The following is a 22,763-nucleotide window of genomic DNA, read 5'->3' as shown; positions in this document are numbered from 1 at the left end:
TTTAGATGCGTCACTCGACGAACAAAAGACACATATTTCATTGAAATGGAAATACGTTGCATTTTAACCTTCTTCGTCAAAGTTCCTTTAGAAGACTCACCGTCTCAACGTAGTATTACCACTACTTAGATAACACTTGAATAAGTTTTCGAAGAATCTGCTTAACACGCCTTGAGTACAGACAAACACGAAAAGACATACAGTATGCAAAAAAAGTTTATCCACATTTTTTTGTTGTTGCTCTCGTGAAAATCAGGTTAATTTGATGAGTGTTCCTCTATGGTTTATCAATTTATGTTTATTTATCACATTGCTATTGAAAAAACGGCGTTTCTTGAGATTTCATGTGATGAATTATGAAAAAGGGTAAAAAATTACGCAGAAAAAAGTTCATCCACCCTAAAGCGGATACTACGATTTAAGTGTGTTCTACAGAGCTTTAGTGTGTATTCTGCCATTTTCTCGAATGTAAACATTATATCTAGCTGTCATATAGTGCTCTTGAAGTTTTTGTGCTCAAAATTTCAGTTTAGGGTTCCAAATTGGAAGTTATTTGTTGCTAAATGCCCAAAAAAGCTCAAAAATCGATCAGCATCCGAAATTTGATTATTGAACATCACAAAACTAGCAAAAGCTGCAGTGATATGGCCGATATTGTCCAGCTTCACAAAGATACAGTCGCTAGGATTGTGCAGATGTACAAAAAGCGTGATATCACACAAGCTAAGCGATCGAGGTGTCCGAATTGGCAAAGCTATCGTGAAGAAGGCGGAGCTGAACCGGGGTCTATCAGCGCCGAAAATTGCGAAACAGATGGAAAGTGAGTTTTCCATTCAATTGACATCACAATCCGTACGAAACGGTCTTCATAAGAAATGTCTTAAGGGCAGAGTAGCACTTAAGAAGCCATGGTTGCCCGCAAGAAATATCAAAAGAAGATTGAAGTGGTTCCAGAACCACATTTCATGGGCCAGTGTTGAGTGGAATAAGGTGATTTGGTCAGACGAGATGAAAGTAATGCTTTTTGGGTCTGATGGTATCACAAGAAAATGGGGGCAAACCAGTGAAAGTTTGAAAAAGGAGTGGTTGCGGCCTACAGTCTGGCATGACGGCGGTGAGTTACTTTGATTGATGATTTAACACTGATTTTTCAACCAACTGACCAAGACCTTGATTTTTTTCTGCAGGTAGAGCCATGGTGTGAGGATCTATGGCTACATCCGGCGGTGGAGAACATCGATGCTAAAAGCTAAAGTTGGGGCCCAGATATACGTTCCAACAATACGAAGAACCGAAGCGAACCTTTAAAGCTGGTTTCGCAGTGGTTCAAGCAAAAGCGTATCATGGTTATGGAGTGGTCAACACAGTCTCCCGACCTTAATCCGATCGACCATTTCTGGCCAATTTCGAAAATTAAGCTCCAGGAGCAAAAAACAACAAAATCACCCCTGAAAGCAACTGCCAAGCTTGTCGAGTCGATGCCGAGCAGTTAATGAAACCAAAAGTGGTCACACGAAGTACTAAAACTATGTAAGCCAGAGAGGTGGATTTCCTTTTTTTTACCTTTTTTTTAACATCATGTCAAATACAAGAGAATTTGTCTTTTGTTTTGAACTCGCATGAATTGGCTTTGTTTTTACATAAATGATAATAAACTAAACAACAATTAACCGTGTTTTAATTTTCTGGTTGGTTTTTTGAAAGAAATCTAATTTTTCATCGGGGGTGGATAAAGCTTTTTTTTGCATATTGTACGTTTGCATATTTACACGGTGTTGAACGATATTTAACGACGTCATGTACATTCATCGAATAAAAGAGAGTGACGAAAATCAACTTATATCGAATGACCAATTTTGTTAAAGAAACAATGAATGTTATTCTTCACCAGGATCTTTTTTTTTTATAAAAAAACACATAAATACAGAATATCAGAAGCAATCAATGAACGACTGATTACACTCAATTGTTAGTGCTTTTGTAACTATATTTGCATTAATTGACATTGATCGTTGAATCGAAAGCAGTTCAATAACGCACAGCACATAGATTGATTGTTCGTCATAATCATAACAAAAAACACAATGCATATTATATTTGAAACGTATTCATTTGCATATTATATTATCAGCGAGAAGTTACGGCACAGCTGCTTGCGTCATTTACTCCATCGTAGCCTCACGATCAACATTTTGACGAAACCAAAGTACCAACATCGTGATGACTCGCACACATACACTCAGTCAGTACCGAAACCAATTGTATTTGTGGCACTCGGATTGTAGCCACGGGGAGAAACGTGATGTGTCGCAATGATGATGGCTGACTAACCTATACACGAAACGCGAGAAAACGGTCGACACCCACCACCCCACTCAACACTACATCGCGCACACACACTCACCTACCCCAAAAAATTCCACTGAGTTCAGCGGTATTGATTTCTACAAATCTCAACCCGTGTCCGCCACAAACGGATACCCCTCTCGCGGTCATTGCCATTGCCTAGCCATTATTGGAGTATGCTTCTGTATCCATTTCGCTGCTGGCCCTCGTCCGCGCTTACACTGTCCACACCGATACACGTCATTCGAATCCAGCCAAACCAGTTCCGGTTTTAACGCGTGTTCAATTTAGTGGACAAATAAACAAACACACGTTGATCTCAATGTGAAAGGCAGGCAGAGGGTAGTTTGAAAAGGTGAAACTTGTGGTTCTATCGATGTGATATCTCATAATTCCTCTCGTTCCACGTTTTGCCAGCCCCAGAAAGCATTCCAGATGCGTCGGAATGCATCTTCGTTCCTATCACCGGTACGTGTTGTTTGGCAACTTTAAGCGCACGCACACGTACACGTAGGTATTTTCTCGTCAAAATCACGACCTGGCCGTGGGGAAGAGTCGTGCCGCAACGAAGAGGTGAATCAAAGCAAAGAGCGAAGCAGACAGCAGCAGACAAGGGAAATACAATAATAATACATAATGTACAGTTAGACGGAATGTAGGTTATTGAGAATAACATGATAAAAAGGCACGCATACAACAAAAACATAAACGCACATAGAAACGCGTTGAGAGTAGTGCAGATGAACACGCGCGTCTGGCCTTCCGCTACTTCCCATACATCTCGTCATCGAAGGGTTGTAGATCGATCGATGGACTATCTTTCAATTCACAGCATCCATGAGTGAGGAGAACTACACTTCAGGTCGATTTGTAGCACCGACGGCACCGCCTCCTATTTTTTCAACAAAACTGTGAACACCTTGAAAACCTATCCCGGTTATGGGTCTCACGAACTGGGAAGATTGATACTGTTTCAACATGCGACGGCATGTGTCTAGTCGAAAAGGTACATCGCGTGCCACAGGAATTGCGATTCGTTACCACGCGATGCCGTCGGCTGAGAATATGTATGTAACTATGGCTTGTTGTCTGTCCCCAACCTACATTGGTAACTTTCTCAATGACTAGCGGAGAAGTTGTTATAAGTTCATAACTTTGTGTATTTTATTTCAGAATAATCATGAGAATATCATAGTCTACGAGGGCGGTCCGATAAGTACTTAGCCTCATCGCCCGATGGTGTTAGTATCGCAAGAGAAATTACTTAACGTGTAGTACATTCTCGTAAACTGCGCTACTGTCAAAATTTCAGCCGAATCGGGCTATTATTTTTGTTTTGACCGTTTGTGGAAGCGGGCAGGCGGATTTTAGAAAAATGGAAATTCCGCCGATTTGGCCCCGTGCGACTTTTTTTTTTGTTTTCAAACTTGAAAAAGGCACTCGCCGGGCAGTAATTTAAGTCGAATTAGAAGGTCAGCGCCGCCACGGAGGCCTACTTTGCAGACCTCGAGAAAACGTATTTTTCAGATGGATCAAAGAAGTTGGAGCATCGCTGGGTCAAGTGTATCGAGCTAAAAGAAAGCTATGTTGAGAAATGAGTCGCCACTTGTCCAAAATTTTTGTTCTTTTTTTGTAGGCTAAGTACTTATCGGACTGCCCTCGTACATAACGTTGTTTTCTGAAGTTGAAATTGGACAAAATTCATAGAATAACTGAATAATTGAGCCTGTAGACTCATGTTGAGTAATTAAATGTTCAATTCCACACCGAATGCGGACATAGATACAAAGACTCAAATATTCTTTATCGAGTAAAAATCCATTAGAAAATAACTGTCTTGTATAAGATACTGAAAACAAAGTTGTTAAGTTTAATTTTTTATGGAATTATTCGATAACAAAATTGTAACCTGGCCAATTCTTGGTATATTTTGGTATTTTTGATGAAAGTTCAGAATTTTACAACTTGAAATATCGAAAAGTCAGAAAGGTACCTAATGAACTTCATCTGAACCGACTCAATTCGTCCGGATCAAGTATCGGTGTGAGGGCTCCAAACAACCACCGCCATTTCGAGAATAGAGTGGACGAGGGCGTAGAAAAGCGGTCTTAAGTAATACAGATCACTAAAGTTCTTTGCAACTTTCCATATGAATCCCAGATTCTTGTTCGCTTTAGCAATGATGCTGCTGTAGTGATTCTGAAAGGTGAGCCCACTATCCAATAGAACACCTAGATCCTTGACGACCCTCACTCGATGAATTATTTCCTGGTTTATGGAATTGCCGTATTGTATCGGATTTTTCCTTTCACTGAAGCTGATCACAGCGCACATTGCAACGCTGACGCTAAGTCGATTACATGTACATCATTCGTTGAAAACGTTGATCCATTTCTGCAGTTCGGAGCAATCGGTGATTGAACGAACGGCAAGAAATATTAGGTCATCGGCGTACACGATTCTGCAACCGAGGAGAAATATCAAGCAAACAACATTATAGAAAATCGAGAAGAGTAGCGGTCCAATGTTGCTTCCTTGTGGCACGCCTGAAGTAGAATGTTTCCTAATTTCACCGAGAGTGAACAGTCTCCATGTAAGGATTGCAACCATTGGACGAAACCATAAGAAGCTCCTAGACGTTTAAATTTGACCAACAGTATAACGTGGTCAACCCGGTCGAATACTACTTTAATGTCGGTGAATACGGTATCAACTTATGATCCATTCTCCATGTGATTCCGACAGAGGGAGCTGAACTCCACTAAGTTTGTGTTAATCGAGCCACCAGGGAAGAAGCCATGTTGATCAGTCGAAATGTTTTGCGCAACACTTTTTTGTAGTAAATCTCCAACTAGTGTCTCAAAGAGTATTAATCCAACACAAAGAGAGGTAATTATGCGATAGTTCATAACATCGCATTTGTTTCCTCTCTTGAACACTTGAAAAATGAAAGACTACTTCCGGCACTCAGGAAATGTTTTCTGAAGAAGCGATTGATTGATGATTTTCTGTAGCGGTTCCGAAACATAGGTAGTACAATTTTTCAGTAAGATAGAAAGTATTTCATCTGGTTTCGGAGTCGCTGACGATTTTAGTTGTTTCATGGCAGTAGTAACTTCATTTTGTGAAAAGCTAGTTATGTTTATATCACACACGTTTTCAGGGCTTCCTGTACTTGTAGAGAAGGCGTATTGCCGGTGGCGAAGACACTCCAAAATTGTATAGCGAAAAGATTGCAAATATTCTAGTTTGCTGGAGGATTGGCTGCCAAGGTTCATTTGCGCTGGAAATCCGATTTCATTGCGTTTTTCGTTGACGAATGACTAGGAGCGTTTAGGATTTCGTTTCAGATCACTTTGTATTCGCAAAACATAGGTGACATGAATGTATCGGTTATAGTTCCTGTATCGACGGCTGGCACTTCAAAAATCTCATTTAGCAAGTGCATCATGTGTACGAGAATACCTTTTCAACGCAGCAGTCTTTTTAGTCGGCGAAACCGTGAATTCGACCAGGCTGGATTGAGTCTCGGGTTGGGTCGAGGAACATGTTTACGAAGTAGAGTAATAAGCACTTGATTGAAAAGAGTACGGCTGTATTCTCGACATTTACATCTAGAAATGACCAATCGATTAATTATTAAAGCCCCATTCAAACCAATGTAATCAGCGCGGTGAAAATCTAACCCTCCTCAGATAATTCCTTAAACCGGATGAGACAGGGACACTTGAGGTTGACCAATATTAGAGGATGATATGGATCAGCATCAACGAAAACTTCAGGTGATTCCGTTACATTACACTGATTGTCGACCTCGGCATTGACCAATCATGTCGAGCTTCATGTCGAGTAGTGTCATTCCATCAATGAGTGCACTTTTTGCCGCAGTTAGCATTGAGTCAGTAGGATTAATGTCCAACAGGCGAAGAATTCCAACTAAGGCCAGGTTGATTGTAGTCCCCAAATAATAGATGAAGGTCACGAGGTCGCAGTTTCTCGGAAATAGACAGTGCAGTTCCGATGTAACTTTCTATACATGCCATGGAAGCAGAATAATCTAAAGGGATATATACCACTCAGAAACAAATAGTTCGATATCTCCCATTTACATTAATCCATAACTGTTCCTCGAAATTGCTCTTAAATTCCGCATTTTTTCCCTAATTTGAACTACAAAAAACTAAGAGATTACCCCTCCGGAGGATATAAATTGAAAATCCATCTGGAAGAATGGAAAATGTATTGGTTGGAGAAACATTGGAGAAATTACTTAAACAACATCATAACAATAACGAATGAAACGGATAGCTTCAGCGGGATTAATTTTTTGCCTGATAAAACTCTTAAACGTTATTCAGAACCGTCATCTCAAGTTCCATATTTTTCTAAAAATTTGCTGCGAAAAGATCAAAGATATTAAAACTTTCAAAGGACAAAAAAGTACATGGAAAGTATCCGGAGTTGAGTGGAAAAAGTTCATTCAAGAACGGTACGCAGATTTTCGAATCCTTCGCGTCCATCACAATGCGCTTATCTGTTGTAAATTGCTTTTAACAAACAGGGCTATCAAAAAGGCTACTCAGTTGGTTGATCAGACTCCTCGGAAGGGTGACAGAATTACACAACAAGTTTCTGCGACAAAGTACCTTCTTTCTGAAGGGAGTATATCCAACGTAGTTCAGATGAACTGTATGGTGGAAACCTGAGCTGCAGAAAGAAAGCATTCAAGTTAGCGTTGAACATGGGGGTTCCTCAATGATGGTATTTGGCTGTATACCCACTTTTTCGAACTCAAAATTATCATTATCATTATTATCATTATCATGATTCGATTCAAAGTTACTCACGAATTTTGACTCTCGGGCATAGGGGAATGTCGGAGTGGAACTGTCAGATTTTCTCTCTATATTTCTGAACGATTACTAACCAAATAGCCTGTTTACAGATATTGAAACCGACATTCAGTATAATTTAAACCCCAGCGATATTACTTATAGTTTCAATTTCAATGCAACGCAATTAATTTTTCCTTCATTGTCAGTCTACCTGATCAAATAAACAAATTCGTGAACGTTGCGAATGTCAATAAAGTAATTTTTTTTTTCATGTTTTGCGCAGAGATAATTTCGATTGGAAATTTCCTATGTGACGAATACTATCGTCCAGCTGAATTTAGAGTTATTATTTTAGTGATATAACTTAATTGCATTCATTGTAATGTTTTTTGAATAAGGGTTGGATTGTTTTTTTTTTGAATAACGCCTTAATAGTGAATTGAATTCGCTCCCATTAGTAAAATAGCAAAGTCATATTACATTCATATGACGAATAGTTATGTTCTCCAGTGTATATTTAATAAGAATGTTAATAGGAATATATCTTTATTCACTTCCCCACTATCTCCTTTTGATTATTATTCTACAATTTATATTACAACCAATCGATTTAGTGAAACTTTTCCCAGATTCAGGTTATCGGCGATTATTTGGCCCTGGGGGCAAGCTTAATTTCGAATAACGGTTCAGGCTTGGAGCTTGCTGGATGAAAATTTCAATGTGGCCTTTCCATTCCAGCGCTACAAACGCCAACCAAGTGGTCTACAGAGAGCAGAGTAAGGTTGGGTACATCCTCGTCTGCCGATGATTGTATACGTGTATACCATTTTTTCCCTCATCTCGTCACGTCTGTCGTCGGTTGTTTAGCTGGTTGACTGACTGACTGACTTGTGGAATAGCGTGCGCTGTTCCACACAGTTGTGATGTAATTCATAAACTTGAAAAAATACACACACCCTGAGCACGAAATGAAATGAAATGAAACAAAAACTGTGTATCACGTTCAGTCGGGACGAGCGATGTGACGAGGGGAAGCAGTTGGAGCCGTTCCGCCACAATACAGAGTTTGAATTCCCCGACAGTGAAAAAAAGTGGATAACCCGTCGGTGGACCGGTTTTTTTTCTCCTCTCGGAAAGTTCAACGCCAAGAATTGCACCGAAGTAACAACACGATGTTGGAGTGTATGCGACCGCTGTTTTTTTTTCGAAAGTCGTTCTTAATGGAGTCTTTGCACGCGAAGAACTTGTTCCGGAGAAGTTTTTCTTGTTTCATCATGAGAGCGGTCAAACCAGTCATGTGACGCGAATTGGAACGACAACAACGACTCCGGGAAACCAGTTGGGCCTGTTTTTAAACTCACGTTTAGCCTTTCACTTGGCGCTGAGGTTTCGGATCAGCTCGGAGAGGTAATGATGATTGGGAATTCAAGATGTATTTCACTTGATGGCGAAAGGCTCGTAGGGTTTATTCATGAATTCCGGTGAACTTTAGTTGTTGAGAGTTTCGTTTTTCATGTGAAAGCCAAGTTTGCTTAACTTTACACATACATTTGATGACTGTTTGTACTTGTATACATAATTTAGAATACAATATTTTCATGGCCTTTCGATTGTTATTTTATTTCGGTCAATTGCGTATAATCAATCAAGTACAATAGCGTAGCGTAGAGTCGAGTAAAAAACATCAACGAGTTGGAGTTGTCCAAGCAGTATTTTATTATATGGAGATTCATTCGAGTCGCAAACTTAATACAATCATTGTAACCAACAAAACCTTCAGCATCGCGTTGTGACGGCACGAAATCATAGATCAATAACGTCCGTTCGTACAGATGGTATAAATAGTGGAAAAATGTACCCGAGCCTTGCAACGAGAGTGTAAAGTAATCATACTTAAGATTGTTCCATTTGACTAATTTTCTTCTTATTGCTTTAAGTGAATTGTAGTATGATTATATTGTTACCATAACTTCTTATTTTCTATGCATAAGAAAAGAATTGGGTTGTTAGTTAATGGTTTCTACAAAGCTGATTTTTTTTAAAATATTTTAATGGTTCAATTGTGCCATCCTCGGGTGACAAAAAAGTAAAGAGTACAAAAGTGTCGGTGAAGAACGATTTTAAAAAAATCGCTGCATTGACATAAGAACTTATTCAGGTTACATATTGATTCTACTGATAATATTCACCCTTTTCCCTAAAAACCGATGAAATAATGTACAAACGAGTACAAACAAAATTGACACCACTTTGAAAAATGATGTCAAATACATCATTTCAATTTCCATCAACATTCATCATTGTTAGAATGATACTGATAACAATAATACCGAGGATTCTCTAGATTCTGGACCAGCAGCATATAAAGTTTAGGTGTACCTTTCTAAGCTGCTTTTTAAAAAAGAAAAATGCATATTAGTTTGAATTGTATGGCTTTGGCATATTCCGAGTGTGTATGTTTTAGCGAATCCATGTTAGCATTTCTTCGAATTTAGAATAAGGCTTCCAAAGTAGTATTGGCTTACATACTTCATTTTTTTGAATAGTTTGCTCACAAACTTATTTTTCGGACCGATGAATCGGTTGAACCAACACTGAGAAGTGTTATCAGATTGTTTTTATTCAGCGTAAAATTCAAAACGTATTCAATATAACTGAACAGCAGATTACAACATTGCAACATTGTTCCTTCTTTGTCAGTCATACTGCAGAATTTCTCAAACATGGCTACATTTCCAGAATTGACCCTTCGGTACCTAATATTTGTCACAAATGCTTAAAGCTCGGCTTGGAGCTGAATTAGATTTGTTTGCTTGGTCCGCAGTTACAAGTTTAGCGAATCAAGATGCCCAACAATGTCTGCGAAGTATCCGTCTACACTATTTCATTCACATTTTTTGCACAGTTCTCAGAATAAACAACCTCCTGGTTTGATGCAGTTAAGAATTTCGATGACCAATTTCAGTATTTCAGTAATTATTCCAGCAGGGTCTTACTGGCAAAGAGCATATCGATGAATCATGCAATGGACACTTTTGGCACTAGAAGCGCACTCTTTAACCTATAACCAATGAATCACAAGCTTTTTGGGAATTGACTTCCATGATAGGCTATTATTTTTTAAATCTATATATTAGGTGTACCGATAAGTTTCTTCGGGTTTACAACAGATGGCGTAACTTGATTATTATTCCTGCTGTCATTGCGCATCTTTTTCAGTATATGTAAAAAAGTTCAAGCGTAAACAACATAGTTTTTTGCCACTTCGAATATGTCCAATTTCGTACCAACGAGAGTATTTTTGCGGGTAGTGTTACTTCATCACTTCAATATGAAGAAAAAAGCAGCGGAAAGTCATCGCTTTTTGGTGAAAGTTTATGGTGACTTTTCTCCAACTGAGCGATCGTGTCAGACGTGGTTTGCACGGTTTAAAAGTGGTAATTATGACATGGAAGACGAAGAATTTTCCGCCAAAAAAGTTTGAAAACGAAGAATTGGAGGCTTTATTCGATCAAGATCCGTCACAAACGCAACAAGAACTTGCAGATACACTTGGAGAACTTGCAGATACACTTGGAGTAGCTCAGCAAACCATATTCAATCGTTTAAAAGTTTTGAAATTCGATGATGAATTTTTTTTTCATACATCCATTGCCATCCACGTCTCAGAATGACCGAATCGTAACCATCGTTTTCATCAACGCATAGATTTTTCACGAAGTTACAGCATGTCAAACATCACTTAAAATTTCCGACTTCACCCTCTGTTTCTTTCATTTTTTTGTCGAGTGTATATTAGATATACAAATATAAACCCATTCGTTGGAACGATAAAACTTACTGCTACTTTATTCAAAGTATGCCCCATCACAAACCTCCAGCTTGGACCATTTTTATCAGAGACACGGTTTTGGATTTTGGAGATGTGAAGCCAATTTTTGATTTCTTCATAAGACCGGAACCGTTCTTCAGAAAGGGACCGGATGGGCTAAAGAATACGGCGGGTGAGGTAGAGTCTCACATTTCACTCTTTCTAGATAATTCTAGATTAGACAGATCCATGAAAATGTAGTCGAGCGTTGTCATGCTATAAATTTATCTCGTCGTGTCTATTCTCGCATTCCGGTAATTTTCACTTTAGAACTCAATTCGAACGTATTATTTGTACTAACAATAACCGCCATCATCTGCACTTTTCCTCAAAAAATTAATTCGATTAAGCTTCCAGCAAATGGCATTTTCCAAAGCAAAGTTCAACAATTTCAATTCAATATAAATATTTTAAGTGTTTACATTTCAATCAAATGAATTGTATTACGCTCTGAAGCTGAGAACACGTCTTTCAAACACATGTGTTGCAAACATCCAAAGCTGAGAACACGCCTTTCAAACACATGTATTGCAAACATCCAAATAATGTCAACAACACGACCTTCGCCACATATTATAAATCCTTAAAGTAATACTTGTACACCTAGCAAATTATTTGAGGAATGAATTCAAATATAAGATCAATGTAAATTTTTGATAGATTGTTGACAAAACCTTACACGTTGCTTTGGAAGCATTCATAGAATTGTGTTTCAAATTTGCGAATAGTATTTTAGATCGTGGCAGACGTGGTTTGCACGGTTTAAAAGTGGGAATTATGACATGGAAGACGAAGAATGTTCCGCCAAAAAAGTTTGAAGATGAAGAATTGGAGGCTTTATTCGATCAAGATCCGTCACAAACGCAATAAGAACTTGCAGATACACTTGGAGTAGCTCAGCAAACCATATCCAATCGTTTAAAAGTTTTGAAATTTGATGATGATTTTTTTTTCATATATCCATTGCCATCCACGTCTCAGAATGACCGAATCGTAACCATCGTTTTCATCAACGCATAGATTTTTCACGAAGTTACAGCATGTCAAACATCACTTAAAATTTCCGACTTCACCCTCTGTTTCTTAAATTTTTTTGTCGAGTGTATATTAGATATACAAATATAAACCAAGGACGTACACAAAATCGGTAGTGATCATATGGTAAAGTTGAGATAAAATTATATCCAAATGAGATAATAGACATTGTGCTTGCTGCTCGTACATATGAAACGAATTGTGACTCACCCAGCTACCGTTTACTCCAATAAACGATTTATTCGTGTAATAAGGGAATATCTCGAACTGAATTGATTGTTCGAAGCTTTAACTATCCTGAATGAAAAAAAACACCGTGTTCTTCGCCTAGAAACTTTTCACCATAGAATCAGCAAATAAGCACACAGTCAGGTTTATTTTGCCCCTACACCCAAAATAAATTGTAGGCACATTTTTGACATCCATGAGCTTAAAAGTAACAAAAAATGTACATACGACTCAAGCGAGAGACGACTATGGCACAATATATATATATATATATATATAAGAGAACAAACAAATACAACAGTGGTTATGTGGGTAGCATAGTTGCGTGGAACAGCCCTACAACTCAGCCGATTTTGCTTCGATCATTGCTTGGCGTTATTTGGGATTTTTTAGTACAATTCCCAGCTCACATCCAGTATGGGGAATGAGCTGTCTGCTTCATGCATACAAACATTTAAACACCCTTAAAAAATGTGCTTTTATTTGTGTATTTTATACTTGAACACAAAAAAAGCATCTTTTCTATTTTTTCTTTTCTTTGGTACAGTTTGAAGCTGTTCCGACGGAATTATCGGAATTATGGTATTCCGATCGGTTTTTATTTTATCAAAGCTCGTATTAATGTAAACACTGAAGTCTTTTTGAGCGAATTGGATCCCATAGATCTAAGCCCGCTTTGAGGAACACGAATATGTTTTTGCAGCAAAATGAATCATCCATCATACCTCGAAAGGATCTAAACATGATTGATATGGCTAAAGGAGAACATAAAATGTTGGCCAGATCCATGTTATCTGCACTTTTCAAAGTGCGTATATACAGAAAGGCCTATAAAGATAGTCAATCACAAGAAAATTTCAGAATAAATAAATAAAAATTGAGTATGAAAATGGACTGCTACAAATTAAATTTGTTTAATCTTTAGCCTTTTCCGCTCGTGCGTATCAGCAACTTGAGATGATTTCGTCTGAATTAAGCATGCATTGTATGAGTACTTTAAATTCATTCATATTCAAACCAATGAATAAAAATAAAGTGCATTACGACTTGACGCATCAAACCTCCAGTCTAACAAAAAAAATCTTTTATTTTATCAACAAATACGAAAAAAAATACGAACATGTCAAATGAATTCATTAGATACACTTTGTTAGAATTAATTAGTAATTAAGTGTTGTATTTAATCCATTTCAATCAATTCACAGCACAAACATGTTTTAAATGCTTTTCAGATTATTCCCGTCGGTGGAAACTAAATGAAAAAACAAAAATTGATGAAACAATCAATTACGTTGAAGTCATCATAGGTGATCAACGATAATTTGTAGTATTCCTTTATGAGAATGTGCATTTATTAAATTATATATTTCAATATATCGTCAAAGTCATCGCATTTTGGTGGAAGTTTATGGTGACTTTTCTCCAACTGAGCGATCGTGTCAGACGTGGTTTGCACGGTTTAAAAGTGGTAATTATGACATGGAAGACGAAGAATTTTCCGCCAAAAAAGTTTGAAAACGAAGAATTGGAGGCTTTATTCGATCAAGATCCGTCACAAACGCAACAAGAACTTGCAGATACACTTGGAGTAGCTCAGCAAACCATATTCAATCGTTTAAAAGTTTTGAAATTCGATGATGAATTTTTTTTTCATACATCCATTGCCATCCACGTCTCAGAATGACCGAATCGTAACCATCGTTTTCATCAACGCATAGATTTTTCACAAAGTTACAGCATGTCAAACATCACTTAAAATTTCCGACTTCACCCTCTGTTTCTTTCATTTTTTTGTCGAGTGTATATTAGATATACAAATATAAACCCATTCGTTGGAACGATAAAACTTACTGCTACTTTATTCAAAGTATGCCCCATCACAAACCTCCAGCTTGGACCATTTTTATCAGAGACACGGTTTTGGATTTTGGAGATGTGAAGCCAATTTTTGATTTCTTCATAAGACCGGAACCGTTCTTCAGAAAGGGACCGGATGGGCTAAAGAATACGGCGGGTGAGGTAGAGTCTCACATTTCACTCTTTCTAGATAATTCTAGATTAGACAGATCCATGAAAATGTAGTCGAGCGTTGTCATGCTATAAATTTATCTCGTCGTGTCTATTCTCGCATTCCGGTAATTTTCACTTTAGAACTCAATTCGAACGTATTATTTGTAGTAACAATAACCGCCATCATCTGCACTTTTCCTCAAAAAATTAATTCGATTAAGCTTCCAGCAAATGGCATTTTCCAAAGCAAAGTTCAACAATTTCAATTCAATATAAATATTTTAAGTGTTTACATTTCAATCAAATGAATTGTATTACGCTCTGAAGCTGAGAACACGTCTTTCAAACACATGTGTTGCAAACATCCAAAGCTGAGAACACGCCTTTCAAACACATGTATTGCAAACATCCAAATAATGTCAACAACACGACCTTCGCCACATATTATAAATCCTTAAAGTAATACTTGTACACCTAGCAAATTATTTGAGGAATGAATTCAAATATAAGATCAATGTAAATTTTTGATAGATTGTTGACAAAACCTTACACGTTGCTTTGGAAGCATTCATAGAATTGTGTTTCAATGTGCGAATAGTATTTTAGATCGTGGCAGACGTGGTTTGCACGGTTTAAAAGTGGGAATTATGACATGGAAGACGAAGAATGTTCCGCCAAAAAAGTTTGAAGATGAAGAATTGGAGGCTTTATTCGATCAAGATCCGTCACAAACGCAATAAGAACTTGCAGATACACTTGGAGTAGCTCAGCAAACCATATCCAATCGTTTAAAAGTTTTGAAATTTGATGATGAATTTTTTTTCATACATCCATTGCCATCCACGTCTCAGAATGACCGAATCGTAACCATCGTTTTCATCAACGCATAGATTTTTCACGAAGTTACAGCATGTCAAACATCACTTAAAATTTCCGACTTCACCCTCTGTTTCTTAAATTTTTTTGTCGAGTGTATATTAGATATACAAATATAAACCAAGGACGTACACAAAATCGGTAGTGATCATATGGTAAAGTTGAGATAAAATTATATCCAAATGAGATAATAGACATTGTGCTTGCTGCTCGTACATATGAAACGAATTGTGACTCACCCAGCTACCGTTTACTCCAATAAACGATTTATTCGTGTAATAAGGGAATATCTCGAACTGAATTGATTGTTCGAAGCTTTAACTATCCTGAATGAAAAAAAAACACCGTGTTCTTCGCCTAGAAACATTTCACCATAGAATCAGCAAATAAGCACACAGTCAGGTTTATTTTGCCCCTACACCCAAAATAAATTGTAGGCACATTTTTGACATCCATGAGCTTAAAAGTAACAAAAAATGTACATACGACTCAAGCGAGAGACGACTATGGCACAATATATATATATATATAAGAGAACAAACAAATACAACAGTGGTTATGTGGGTAGCATAGTTGCGTGGAACAGCCCTACAACTCAGCCGATTTTGCTTCGATCATTGCTTGGCGTTATTTGGGATTTTTTAGTACAATTCCCAGCTCACATCCAGTATGGGGAATGAGCTGTCTGCTTCATGCATACAAACATTTAAACACCCTTAAAAAATGTGCTTTTATTTGTGTATTTTATACTTGAACACAAAAAAAGCATCTTTTCTATTTTTTCTTTTCTTTGGTACAGTTTGAAGCTGTTCCGACGGAATTATCGGAATTATGGTATTCCGATCGGTTTTTATTTTATCAAAGCTCGTATTAACGTAAACACTGAAGTCTTTTTGAGCGAATTGGATCCCATAGATCTAAGCCCGCTTTGAGGAACACGAATATGTTTTTGCAGCAAAATGAATCATCCATCATACCTCGAAAGGATCTAAACATGATTGATATGGCTAAAGGAGAACATAAAATGTTGGCCAGATCCATGTTATCTGCACTTTTCAAAGTGCGTATATACAGAAAGGCCTATAAAGATAGTCAATCACAAGAAAATTTCAGAATAAATAAATAAAAATTGAGTATGAAAATGGACTGCTACAAATTAAATTTGTTTAATCTTTAGCCTTTTCCGCTCGTGCGTATCAGCAACTTGAGACGATTTCGTCTGAATTAAGCATGCATTGTATGAGTACTTTAAATTCATTCATATTCAAACCAATGAATAAAAATAAAGTGCATTACGACTTGACGCATCAAACCTCCAGTCTAACAAAAAAAATCTTTTATTTTATCAACAAATACGAAAAAAAATACGAACATGTCAAATGAATTCATTAGATACACTTTGTTAGAATTAATTAGTAATTAAGTGTTGTATTTAATCCATTTCAATCAATTCACAGCACAAACATGTTTTAAATGCTTTTCAGATTATTCCCGTCGGTAGAAACTAAATGAAAAAACAAAAATTGATGAAACAATCAATTACGTTGAAGTCATCATAGGTGATCAACGATAATTTGTAGTATTCCTTTATGAGAATGTGCATTTATTAAATTATATATTTCAATATATCGTCAAAGTCATCGCATTTTGGTGGAAGTTTATGGTGACTTTTCTCCAACTGAGCGATCGTGTCAGACGTGGTTTGCACGGTTTAAAAGTGGTAATTATGACATGGAAGACGAAGAATTTTCCGCCAAAAAAGTTTGAAAACGAAGAATTGGAGGCTTTATTCGATCAAGATCCGTCACAAACGCAACAAGAACTTGCAGATACACTTGGAGTAGCTCAGCAAACCATATTCAATCGTTTAAAAGTTTTGAAAATCGATGATGAATTTTTTTTTCATACATCCATTGCCATCCACGTCTCAGAATGACCGAATCGTAACCATCGTTTTCATCAACGCATAGATTTTTCACGAAGTTACAGCATGTCAAACATCACTTAAAATTTCCGACTTCACCCTCTGTTTCTTTCATTTTTTTGTCGAGTGTATATTAGATATACAAATATAAACCCATTCGTTGGAACGATAAAACTTACTGCTACTTTATTCAAAGTATGCCCCATCACAAACCTCCAGCTTGGACCATTTTTATCAGAGACACGGTTTTGGATTTTGGAGATGTGAAGCCAATTTTTGATTTCTTCATAAGACCGGAACCGTTCTTCAGAAAGGGACCGGATATGCTAAAGAATACGGCGGGTGAGGTAGAGTCTCACATTTCACTCTTTCTAGATAATTCTAGATTAGACAGATCCATGAAAATGTAGTCGAGCGTTGTCATGCTATAAATTTATCTCGTCGTGTCTATTCTCGCATTCCGGTAATTTTCACTTTAGAACTCAATTCGAACGTATTATTTGTAGTAACAATAACCGCCATCATCTGCACTTTTCCTCAAAAAATTAATTCGATTAAGCTTCCAGCAAATGGCATTTTCCAAAGCAAAGTTCAACAATTTCAATTCAATATAAATATTTTAAGTGTTTACATTTCAATCAAATGAATTGTATTACGCTCTGAAGCTGAGAACACGTCTTTCAAACACATGTGTTGCAAACATCCAAAGCTGAGAACACGCCTTTCAAACACATGTATTGCAAACATCCAAATAATGTCAACAACACGACCTTCGCCACATATTATAAATCCTTAAAGTAATACTTGTACACCTAGCAAATTATTTGAGGAATGAATTCAAATATAAGATCAATGTAAATTTTTGATAGATTGTTGACAAAACCTTACACGTTGCTTTGGAAGCATTCATAGAATTGTGTTTCAATGTGCGAATAGTATTTTAGATCGTGGCAGACATGGTTTGCACGGTTTAAAAGTGGGAATTATGACATGGAAGACGAAGAATGTTCCGCCAAAAAAGTTTGAAGATGAAGAATTGGAGGCTTTATTCGATCAAGATCCGTCACAAACGCAATAAGAACTTGCAGATACACTTGGAGTAGCTCAGCAAACCATATCCAATCGTTTAAAAGTTTTGAAATTTGATGATGATTTTTTTTTCATACATCCATTGCCATCCACGTCTCAGAATGACCGAATCGTAACCATCGTTTTCATCAACGCATAGATTTTTCACGAAGTTACAGCATGTCAAACATCACTTAAAATTTCCGACTTCACCCTCTGTTTCTTAAATTTTTTTGTCGAGTGTATATTAGATATACAAATATAAACCAAGGACGTACACAAAATCGGTAGTGATCATATGGTAAAGTTGAGATAAAATTATATCCAAATGAGATAATAGACATTGTGCTTGCTGCTCGTACATATGAAACGAATTGTGACTCACCCAGCTACCGTTTACTCCAATAAACGATTTATTCGTATAATAAGGGAATATCTCGAACTGAATTGATTGTTCGAAGCTTTAACTATCCTGAATGAAAAAAAAACACCGTGTTCTTCGCCTAGAAACTATTCACCATAGAATCAGCAAATAAGCACACAGTCAGGTTTATTTTGCCCCTACACCCAAAATAAATTGTAGGCACATTTTTGACATCCATGAGCTTAAAAGTAACAAAAAATGTACATACGACTCAAGCGAGAGACGACTATGGCACAATATATATATATATATATATATATATATATATATATATATATATATATATATAAGAGAACAAACAAATACAACAGTGGTTATGTGGGTAGCATAGTTGCGTGGAACAGCCCTACAACTCAGCCGATTTTGCTTCGATCATTGCTTGGCGTTATTTGGGATTTTTTAGTACAATTCCCAGCTCACATCCAGTATGGGGAATGAGCTGTCTGCTTCATGCATACAAACATTTAAACACCCTTAAAAAATGTGCTTTTATTTGTGTATTTTATACTTGAACACAAAAAAAGCATCTTTTCTATTTTTTCTTTTCTTTGGTACAGTTTGAAGCTGTTCCGACGGAATTATCGGAATTATGGTATTCCGATCGGTTTTTATTTTATCAAAGCTCGTATTAACGTAAACACTGAAGTCTTTTTGAGCGAATTGGATCCCATAGATCTAAGCCCGCTTTGAGGAACACGAATATGTTTTTGCAGCAAAATGAATCATCCATCATACCTCGAAAGGATCTAAACATGATTGATATGGCTAAAGGAGAACATAAAATGTTGGCCAGATCCATGTTATCTGCACTTTTCAAAGTGCGTATATACAGAAAGGCCTATAAAGATAGTCAATCACAAGAAAATTTCAGAATAAATAAATAAAAATTGAGTATGAAAATGGACTGCTACAAATTAAATTTGTTTAATCTTTAGCCTTTTCCGCTCGTGCGTATCAGCAACTTGAGACGATTTCGTCTGAATTAAGCATGCATTGTATGAGTACTTTAAATTCATTCATATTCAAACCAATGAATAAAAATAAAGTGCATTACGACTTGACGCATCAAACCTCCAGTCTAAAAAAAAAAATCTTTTATTTTATCAACAAATACGAAAAAAAATACGAACATGTCAAATGAATTCATTAGATACACTTTGTTAGAATTAATTAGTAATTAAGTGTTGTATTTAATCCATTTCAATCAATTCACAGCACAAACATGTTTTAAATGCTTTTCAGATTATTCCCGTCGGTGGAAACTAAATGAAAAAACAAAAATTGATGAAACAATCAATTACGTTGAAGTTATCATAGGTGATCAACGATAATTTGTAGTATTCCTTTATGAGAATGTGCATTTATTAAATTATATATTTCAATATCATCCCAAAACCGTAGACCCCTCGACACGAAGTAGTGAAACATTGTGCGACGTGGAGTGAAACAAAACAGAAAAAGAAGAAGAAACAACATACGTCGTCGTACCGTCGCTAGCGGCAATCTTGCAAAAATAATTCGACAACGTTGCATTGCTGCCGCCACCGCTACCATCCCGTTGTTTTCTATCCAATGCAATCATATGTGCTGATGATGCTGTTGCTATTGAGCAGTCCGCCATCATCGTCGTCGTTGTAGTTCCAATCGATTTAAACCGGTTTTGGCCTTCTTCATCTTCACATTCTCTGTCCCACAAGTGCTCTGCAAAAGTAAATAATTTGCGCGTCACTCCTGTCCATCGGTTCCCTCCAACCACACAGGCAGGCAAATGATTCCTCGCGTGAACAAGCGAGTCGGAGCAGCAGCTGCCATGTCGCACAGCCGCGTTTCGTTCATGACTCAAACTCGTATAACCCCGATGTGATGCAGACTGACGAGTCTGAGTGTGTGTGCGCGTGTGTTGACCTAAAACATGGCAACGTGGCCAAATACCCCCTCGCAATCGACATGCCGTGTTCAGTCAGCTCTGACATCACACGCAAAAGCAAGTTTCATGTTTATTTTCATGCTTTTTTGCTTTACGTCTCCTTTTATTGTTGCTTTTTTGCGCTGGTCGCGTGAAATTTCACATATTTTCTAGCAAGAATCTGACGAACAAAAAAGAAGAAAACTTCGTGCGCCGGTGTTAGTGTAATAATTTGTATTGGATTTTCTTTTCCCGTTGTCATCGTCTGAGGTAAATACGTATAGAGCATCGCACAAGGATGACGAGAATTTGTTGGCTAGAGAGCAGCGCACGTAGGCACGAATATCCCACCATCAGAGGAATTTTTCATTCTACGGCATCGAGACGCATTTGTTCATTCATCTTAGCCGCGCGCTCTGTCCTGATGAATAGGAATGAGTTCTTTTTCGTAGTGTAAGTGTGTGTGTATGTTGGGGGGTGGTTGGGACGTATAATTATTAATCTCTGCATTCATATAATGGCACAAAGTGAATTCAATATGCGAGAGCGAACACATAAAAAAGAGCAGCCCTGTTTTACCCCGACACGACCGAGCCGAATCACACAGAGGAGAAATATGCGGCTTTTTATTCACTTACGAAATCGTTTTTCGCAATGAACATAAATCAAATTTTGGAGGGTCCTATATCTTAATGGAAGTGAGCAGGAAATTAAGGCTTTTATAACGCAATAGCGCTTTTTGTTGCTTTTATTCCTTCGTTTGTAGAGAAGAAATAAGCGAAATAAATTGCCATGGTAGATTCAATGAATGGATCATATAAGGGATATCTAAGCTTCCGTGTCGTATTTTGCGTAAACTGTCTCAACTGGAGGTGGATGGGGTATCCAGTAACGGTAACTATCCGTTATCCGAAAAAAATTCTTATGAACACATTAAGGACCACTCACGAGTTTTCTCATGTTTCACGTTCCGTCTGTTACGTATGGGTCACGAAATAACCCGTGTTTTCTACACTTGGTGGTTAAATCCTTGGTCTGCCAAGAATCTAACAAGGCCTACCGATGGCTCGCCTTTGTCTCATCCACACCGAAGGAAACGATCTCATTCTTGGAATCCGAACAAATTATGCGTACAAGTTTGCCCCAAAACGTGGGGTCCCACTCGTATGTCTTACAGATTTCTTTGCGGTCCTTAATATGTTAACACAATGGTGTTGCGAACCAGCAAAACCTGACCTTAACGAAGATATATAAAATAACAATCCTTTCATGGGTCCCTTATATTATTCAATCCTGTCAATGAAAAGGCGGACACAAGTCAAAGTATCTTTTGGATTGGCAAATCGCTTGGTAGGGAGTCTGAAAACGACAAGAAGGATGCAACATTTTTAACAATTATTTTTCGAACATTGGAACTCAGTTATCCAGCGAAATTCTTGAAAATAATAACAATATTTCTCTTATGAATACGACTTTCTTTTATCCCTCAACCCAAAATAAAGTGCTGTTGACTATAAATGGGTTGAAAAGCAAAAAAATGCGGAACTGATAAGATTCCAGTAAGTATAAAAGGGAATTCAGCTGCATTTTCAATGATTTTCAATGTTCAACTCTCCCTAACTCGATGTTCTGTATCTCGATATGTTCCCTAACTCGATTGGTTTCATGACACTTTTGATTGATTTTACAAGCATTCTTCTCTCCATAACTCTACCTCCCTAACTCGATGGTCCCTTGGATATCGAGTTAGGGAGAGTTGACTGTATTCAATAAAATGCTGTCCACGGGGATTTATTCAAGCTACCTGAAAGTAGCTAGAGTTATGCCAATTTTTAAATTTAGTGATTCTACAAATCCGAGCAATTACAGACACATTTCAAAATACATAATAAAATAATTCAAAAATTGCTTGTGAAGAGATCTCTAGATTTTCTGAATAATAATATTGCTTTCTACAAGCTTCAATATGGATTCAGGCGTCTACTACTAACTACTAACTACTAACTACATCATTGCAGCTTGTGGATGAAATGATTGATTGATCATAAAATTATTGTTGACGCACTGTTTCTAAATCCCAAGAAGGCTTTTTATACAATTGATCACAAAATATTATTAAATAAAAACTAGATATTTATGGTATCCAAGGAAAGGCTAACGATCTTTTTTTTTATTATTAAATCGTTTATTTTTACAGGCTCAGTTACATAAGTTTAAAGGAGCCAAACTCCTATCTGTAT

At 37.2% G+C, this 22,763-nt stretch overlaps 1 protein-coding gene across 3 annotated transcripts in view; it reads right to left on the bottom strand.

Moving 5' to 3' along the window:
* The window catches only part of LOC129780310 (interferon regulatory factor 2-binding protein 1), a 70,203-nt gene that overhangs the window by 38,762 nt on the left and 8,678 nt on the right, over positions 1-22,763 (bottom strand). The gene's annotated exons all lie outside the window — the stretch shown is intronic.

Source organism: Toxorhynchites rutilus, chromosome 3, assembly GCF_029784135.1.
Source record: "Toxorhynchites rutilus septentrionalis strain SRP chromosome 3, ASM2978413v1, whole genome shotgun sequence".
In the NCBI taxonomy this organism is placed as follows: Eukaryota; Metazoa; Arthropoda; class Insecta; order Diptera; family Culicidae; genus Toxorhynchites; species Toxorhynchites rutilus.
The sequence above is the reverse complement of the archived record's forward strand: the minus strand, read 5'-3'. Positions and strand labels throughout refer to the sequence as shown.